The 7,363-nt window shown below is 34.2% G+C and overlaps 1 pseudogene across 1 annotated transcript; it reads left to right on the top strand.

Moving 5' to 3' along the window:
* The first annotated feature begins 5,511 nt into the window (after positions 1-5,511).
* Positions 5,512-6,198, top strand: LOC309961101 (coenzyme Q-binding protein COQ10 homolog B, mitochondrial-like; annotated as a pseudogene). Its single transcript has one exon. The product of its transcript is annotated as a coenzyme Q-binding protein COQ10 homolog B, mitochondrial-like (transcript).
* Positions 6,199-7,363: the final 1,165 nt, after the last annotated feature.

Here is a 7,363-nt window from a genome sequence, read left to right on the forward strand (position 1 = left end):
TTTTGGAAGTCCTAGCCATGGCAATCAGAGGAGGAAAAGAAATAAAAGGAATACAAATTGGAAAAGAAGTAAAACTGTCACTGTTTACAGATGACATGATACCATACATAGAGAATCCTAAAAATGCCACCAGAAAACTACGACAGCTAATCAATGAACTTGGTAAAGTTGCAGGATACAAAATTAATACACAGACATCTCTTGCATTCCTATACACCAATGATGAAAAATCTGAAAGTGAAATTATGGAAACACTTCTGTTTACCATTGCAACAAAAATATGGAAATTTGTTAATATAAATGTTTCAGACATTACATGAAATTTCTAAAAATCTTATATGTTCTGGTATAATGTTATAAGTCATAATTCTAGTTATTACTTTAAAATGTATATCTCAGAAATAACTAAATTTCCTTGTCAATGACATTACTATGAACTTTCATCAAATCTTTAACCGTGGTAATTTTTAAGTCTTTTGTCATTTACAGACAGTTCTGAGTATACTCTGATGATTTTGCAAAAATGTTCCTATAAAAGGGTTTCATCTTCAAGGAATTCATGGAAAAGACTCTGACAAGTACAGGTTTCTGGTAAATGACTATACTGCTGAACTGAATAAATAAGCATTTTCAGAACTCTAATGGAAAACTGATGAATTCATAAAAGTGCTAACAAAAGATCAAGATTAAAAAAATTAATTACATGGGACTGAGTGAACTGATGAGGATGATTATAATTTTTGTGACTTTCTGTTTGAATAAAAAAAAAATCCCCCCTCAAAAAATTAAGACTCTCACGATGGGGAGATTATCCTGGATTGTCTGGGAGGGTTGAATCTAATCACAGGAGTGCTTAAAAGGTTCTCTGGCTGGCTTAGCATCACTAATCATTAGGGAAATGCAAACCAAAACCACAATGAGATGTCACCACACACCTGTCAGAACCGCTATCATCAAAAAGACAACAAATAACAAGTGTTGGTGAGGATGTGGAGAAAATGGAAGACTTGTGCACTGTTGGTGGGAATGTAAATTGCGGCAGCCAATGTGGAAAACAGTATGGAGATTCCTCAAAAAATTAAAAATAGAACTACCATACAGTCCATCGATTCTACTCCTGGGTATTTATCCAAAGAAAGCAAAAACACTAATTAAGAAAGATATATTCACCCCTATGTTCATTGCAGCTTTATTTACAATAGCAAGATATGGAAGCAACCTAAGTGCCCATCAGTAGATGAATGTATAAAAAAGATGTGGTATGTATACATACAATGAAATATACTTAGGCATAAAAAAGAATGAAATCTTTGCAACATTTGAACAAGAATGAAATAATTTGCAACAACATGGATGGACCTAGAGGGTACTATCCTAAGTGAAATAAGTCAGAGAAAGACAAATACTGTATGATTTCACTTATATGTGGAATCTAAAAAACAAAACAAATGAACAAACATAAAATAGAAACAGAGTCATAGATACAAAGAACAAACAGGTGGTTGCCAGAGGGGAACGGGTAAGGGGAGGGGAGAAATAGGTGAGGGAGATTAAGAGATACAAATTTCCAGTCGCAGGGTAAATGAGTCACAGGTATGAAATGTACAGTGTGGGGAATACAGTCAATAATAATGTAATATCTTTGTATGGTGACAAATGGTAACTACACTTATTGGTAACTACACTTATTGTGGTGATCATTTTGAAATGTATAGAAATATCAAGTCACTATGTTATGTAACAGGAACTAGCACAGTGCTGTAGGTCAATTATACTACAAAAACAAGCAAACAAACTGATAGAAAAAGAGATCAGATTTGTGGTTACGGGAGGCAGTGGGTGGGGGGAGGGGAATTGGATGAGGGCAGTAAAAAGGTACAAACTTCTAATTCTAAGATAAATAAATACTAGGGTGTAATGTACAACATGAGAAATTTAAGAACACTGATGTATGTTACATATGAAAGTTGTTAAGGAGTAAGTAAATCCTAAGAGTTCTCATCATAAGGAAAACATTTTTTTCTATTTCTTTAATTTTGTATCTATATGATATGATGGATGTTCACTAAACTTACTGTGGTAATCATTTCATGATGTATGTAAGTCAAATCATTGTGCTGTACACCTTAAGCTTATACAGTGCTGTATGTCGATTATATCGCAGTAAAACTGGAAAGATTAAAAAGGACCTCTGGCTGTGGTCAGAGGGATATGACTATGGAAGGACAAAAAACAAAAAAGTACATGGGTATTCTCTACTTATAATAATAATAAAAGCTTTGGGGCTTCCCTGGTGGCGCAGTGGTTGAGAGTCTGCCTGCCGATGCAGAGGACACGGATTCGTGCCCCGGTCCGGGAAGATCCCACATGCCGTGGAGAGGCTGCACCCTTGAGCCATGGCCGCTGAGCCTGCATGTCCGGAGCCTGTTGCTCCGCAACGGGAGAGGCCACAGTGGTGAGAAGCCCACGTACAGCAAAAAAAATAATAAAAAATAAAATAATAAAAGCTTTTGTTACAGATTTTGGAACTACAGAAAAATATGAAATATAACTCACCTCTAATTCTATCACCTATAGGCAGTCAGTATATTGGGGCACTTCTCTTCTATATTTTTATATTTGTGTATAATTTGGGTTATAATATAAATGCTTGATATCTATTCGGTAAAAAAAGTAGTCATTTTCAGTGTATCAAAGTGATTTTTAGTACCTTTTCTTAGAGATCCTCCTTGGCATTAAAAAATAACTTATATATCATTTTTTCTATTTTACATTCTATGAGTCTAAATTACTCAATTTTCTATTTTTCTGTATTTCTAATATTTTATATTATTTCATATTTTAGCATTGTCATATTGTATTATATTCAGTTCATGCATTGAACACTTACTGAGTGCTTTCTACGTGGTTAGAAAAGTGTTAGGTTCTGGGAGACCCCAAAATGAAGAGTATATAGTCCCTGTCTTTAGAGAATTTACATTTTAGCTAGGGAAGAAGTCATTCAAAGAATGTAACAGGTATCAGGTATCGTTGTAAAAAAATTAATAATAAAACCTAGGAGAACAGAAAATGGAAAGTACTTAAAACTAGTCATATTTGAAGATAAAAAAGAAAAAACGAAGAAGTAAATTTAGAACTACATATGAAATAAGAAGCGAAACTTTATCAGGCCAAATATGTGAAAAGAGCACAAAACGTAATTGCGTAATGAAAAACCCACCATGATCAAGGAAATGTATAGGATTTCCCAGACCAGCTCAAGCAAGTGTTCAGAGTGAGTGCCTGGTAATGAGTAAATAAAATAAGCTAGGATCAACTGAAAAGCCATATGGGAACGGATTTTGGAAAGAAATCTAGTAAAACTAATGACAAAGATAACATTTACTGGATATTAGCTGTGGGCTAAGGACTGTGCTGAGTACTGAATATACTAAGATCCCTACTATTACTAGATTCATCTTGTAAAAGAGAAGACTGAGGCACAGAATAAGTAACTCAAGAGCAGACAGGTAACAGTGAAGCTGCAGCTTTAACTCAGTGGTACTTGGCTTCACAACAGTGTTCTTCTCACCACCTCTTAGCCAGAATTCCATAACTCCTCTTTGTAGGCCACAGCATGCCTCTCTGTGTGCATCAAAGAATTGTGACAATAGAAGTGAAAAACTCATGCTTTACAAAGATCTCTCTATTGGGAAGGAAATATTTGTTTCTTCCTTTGGCAATCTCTCCTATATTATGGCATCCTTGAATTACAATAAAGAGAACTCCTTTGATTTATATTTAGCTAAATTTGTTTCCCAGCGCATGTCTAGAGAAAGTTCCCTGCAATTGTTGAAAGCTTTGTTTTTTGACCACAGGCCAAGAAAAATGCTTTTTCTCACCAACTTCCCTCATTTATCATTTTTGTACTGGGTCTTCAAGCAAATACACTTATTTCTCCTGTGATATTAACTTATTTATAGTAATGACAATATTTATGTAGTGCCTTCACCCATGAACACCACAGAATGTATAAATAATATTGATCAAGTGCTGAATGTCATAATCTGAGTCGCAAGACTTTCCTTACATGTGGACCTTGACTAGTAAATAAAGGAGCCACTGGAACAGTCCACTAGCATTTTAGTGGCATGGCTTCACTGGTAGGTTTACAGAAAAAGGAGGCTCTTTGTGTGTGTTTTGGAATCTTTGACTAGTGATCCATTTATGAGAGCAGGATATGTAAATAAAGCTTTGTAAGTCTACTTAAAGTTAACCTCAAATCAGAGTCTTCTTACTCTTTCTCTAACTTTATCCAACTGGTGTATTTGTCCCTTTTTGTGGCCCTATATCTTACTGCAGATATAGAGATGTGAATACCTTGGAAAATGCCTAAGAAAAGGCAATGGGAGTGATTAAAAGTTTGGGAAGTAAGTCATAAAAGAAAACCAGGGAAGTCAAAGACAAGAGAAGAGGAAAGAATGCTTGATAAATCTTTATGTTCTGGAAGAGATGGTATACAGATGGAAGCAGTGAATATGTTTTCTCTCTTCTTATTGAGACAAGGGGAAAAAAGTCATGCTAAAGCTGAAGTATGAGGAATTAATATCAGAAAATAAAAAAATAATGTATATTTATATATATTAAAATGTATATACATTAAAATGTATATTCTCTATATAATGTAAATTTTATAAATAGTTAAAAATTATAAGAAAGGACATTATAGAATCTTTTCTCAAGTATTTTTTTTAAACATGGTAATTTATTCAATTTAATTAATACAATACAAATATATGACTGAAGAGCACAAGTACTATGGAGATAGAGATAAATAAGCCATTTAGCAGTTTATGGGGGAAAAAAGGGGACAATATGGAGTTATTATTCCCTGGTTAAGTGCTAAAATAGAGATAAGCAGAAGGAAGGATAACAGCACTGATAGATATCCAATATACAACTAGAAACTGGAGGTTAGAATCAGGAGCTAGAGATAAATATGTAGGAGTCATTAGGTTATAGGTGATATTTTGAGGAAATATGAATGTGTGAACTCTCCAAAGAATATTCAACAAATACTGAGATTTTGTTTTGATGAAATTAATTGTATGATCAGATCCTAGATTTTCTGTTTTGTGATTATAGAAAGAAGTTTTCCCCAGAAAACTCATCTGTACAACTGTTGTAGATATGTATTTTATTTTTAAAATGTGTTTTCTTAGTTTTTTGTGCAGTAATAAGTATTATCAGATAAGGAAAAAATAGTGTTGGTAATTTTAAGTAGGATTTATAGAAATGTATAAATTGAGTGGTGAAAAAAATATATTTTAACACATGGCACCAGAATTCATATAGTGGGAAGGGTCTCCTTAATTTATATGGTTTAAAAAATGGGAAATCTACCTTTCAATACAAGGGAAAGACTTTGTAACAATAGAGTGTTTGAGGGCTTCTACAAGAGAACTTGAATTTTTCAGTAAGATGATCATGGCAGCTCAAACTGTCAGGGGGCCCTGGAAAATGTTGGTCTCAGGATGCCATCTGAAGCCTGCGGCAGTGGTGGGGGCCGTGGCTCCAGCGCAGGGACCTGTGGAAATGTCAGGTATTTAGCTTCCTGTGGGATACTGATGAGCAGAACTCTTCCACTACATACCTCAATTTTGCCTAAGGAGGTATATGCAAGAACTTTCTTCAGAACTGCTGCACCACTAATAAACAAAAGAAAAGAATATTCAGAGAGGAGAGTTATAGGATATTCTATGCAGGAAATGTATGATGTAGTATTGGGAATGGAGGATTACAAGCATTTTGTTCCTTGGTGCAAAAAGTCAGATGTATATCTGGATCCAAGTAGATCTGGATACCGCTAAACACGATTAGAAATTGGGTCTCCACCTGTATTCGAGCGCTATGCATCAGTAGTAACCTTGGTGAAACCACATTTGGTAAAGCCTCCTGTACTGATGGGAAGGTCTTAAATCATTTGGAGACTGTTTGGTGTTTTAGCCCAAATTCTTCCTGGGCACCCAAGAATTTGTATTTTAGATTGTTCAATTTCTTTTGAATTTTACTCACTTTTACACTCTCAGCTGTCACATTGTTTTCGATGAAGTTGTAAAGCAAATGGTAACTGCCTTTGAAAGAAGAGCATGTAAGCAGTATGGTCCAGAAATGAATATACCTTGGGTATTAATGTTTCATGAAGTTCATCATGTGTAAAGGGAAAAAGGAAATGGTCACCTACTTATAACTAGTTTATTCACTTTTAAGAAGTGCTTTCAGAAGTCAGAAAGCATTTGTCAAACTCAGCTTTGATTATAAACCTGTACCGTTGAATTTTTTCATTTGGAATATGTAACCACGTGTACATAGAATTCAGTCAAGTGTAATTCAGAGTAATATGTATATTAGCATATTTACAATAATGAATGTCATCACTGTTGCAAGAATACTGACATCACTCTTCTGAACAGAAATTGCAACGGTAAATTTAAACCTTTTAATTATCACCTCACCTGAAAGATGTTGGTTGAGATACACATGAAGTGTGTATTATATTAACCATATCACATTTAAGTTATTAAATTCAGACTATTTATAACTTATTGTCTTTAGGGACTGCCTCATGGCTTAGGATATTTGAGTAATCATCAGACATTTATAGTAAAAATTTTAACTTAAAAATACTGTTAATGAAGGTTCCCAGGCATTTTTCTTATTTTTAAATTGTTCTTATGGGTAATAGTAGATAATTCAGTGTTATACTGAGGTTAGCTTCCAGATAAAGTGAATTTTTTTTGTGTGTGTGTGTGAGTGGTCCAGAGTTTTAAGCTACTTTTCTCATAGTCTGCAACCCTCTCCCAGGTACCTTGACTGCTATTTCAATAATGTTGATTGTGTGTCAAATTTTGTCTACAACAGTAGGCAATAGATGAAGATAAGTTTCTTGATATGTCTCAAGCACCATTCATCCTTATTTTCTATTTATTGTGTGTACTCACTTTCAATAACGTGTTTCAAACTGATATTTTTGTAAACACATCAGTGTAAGGACTGAAGTGGTAACAATACAGTAAATTTCTTTAAAAAAAAAGAGAGAGAGAGAGAATGTGAGTTTTGCTTTTGCTTCTGAGAGGAAAAGGCATGATCTGGGGGTTGACTGAAAATAGAGGTCCAAAAAAAGGGATGGAAAGGTAAAAATCTTAATTATCTATTAAGATCTATCTATTGTCTATTATCTTAGTAAAGAGAAAGACCAAGAAATGGGCTGTCTTTGTTAATATTGGAATGCTGAAGTCAATTTAAAATTGTTTCTGTTGGTACATCTCTCCTCTATCTTCTAACTAGACAAAATAAGTATATTCAGTGTGACTTTCAAGTGCTG

This window comes from Leucopleurus acutus, assembly GCF_964270905.1.
Source record: "Leucopleurus acutus genome assembly, chromosome: 4".
NCBI classification, from domain to species: domain Eukaryota; kingdom Metazoa; phylum Chordata; class Mammalia; order Artiodactyla; family Delphinidae; genus Leucopleurus; species Leucopleurus acutus.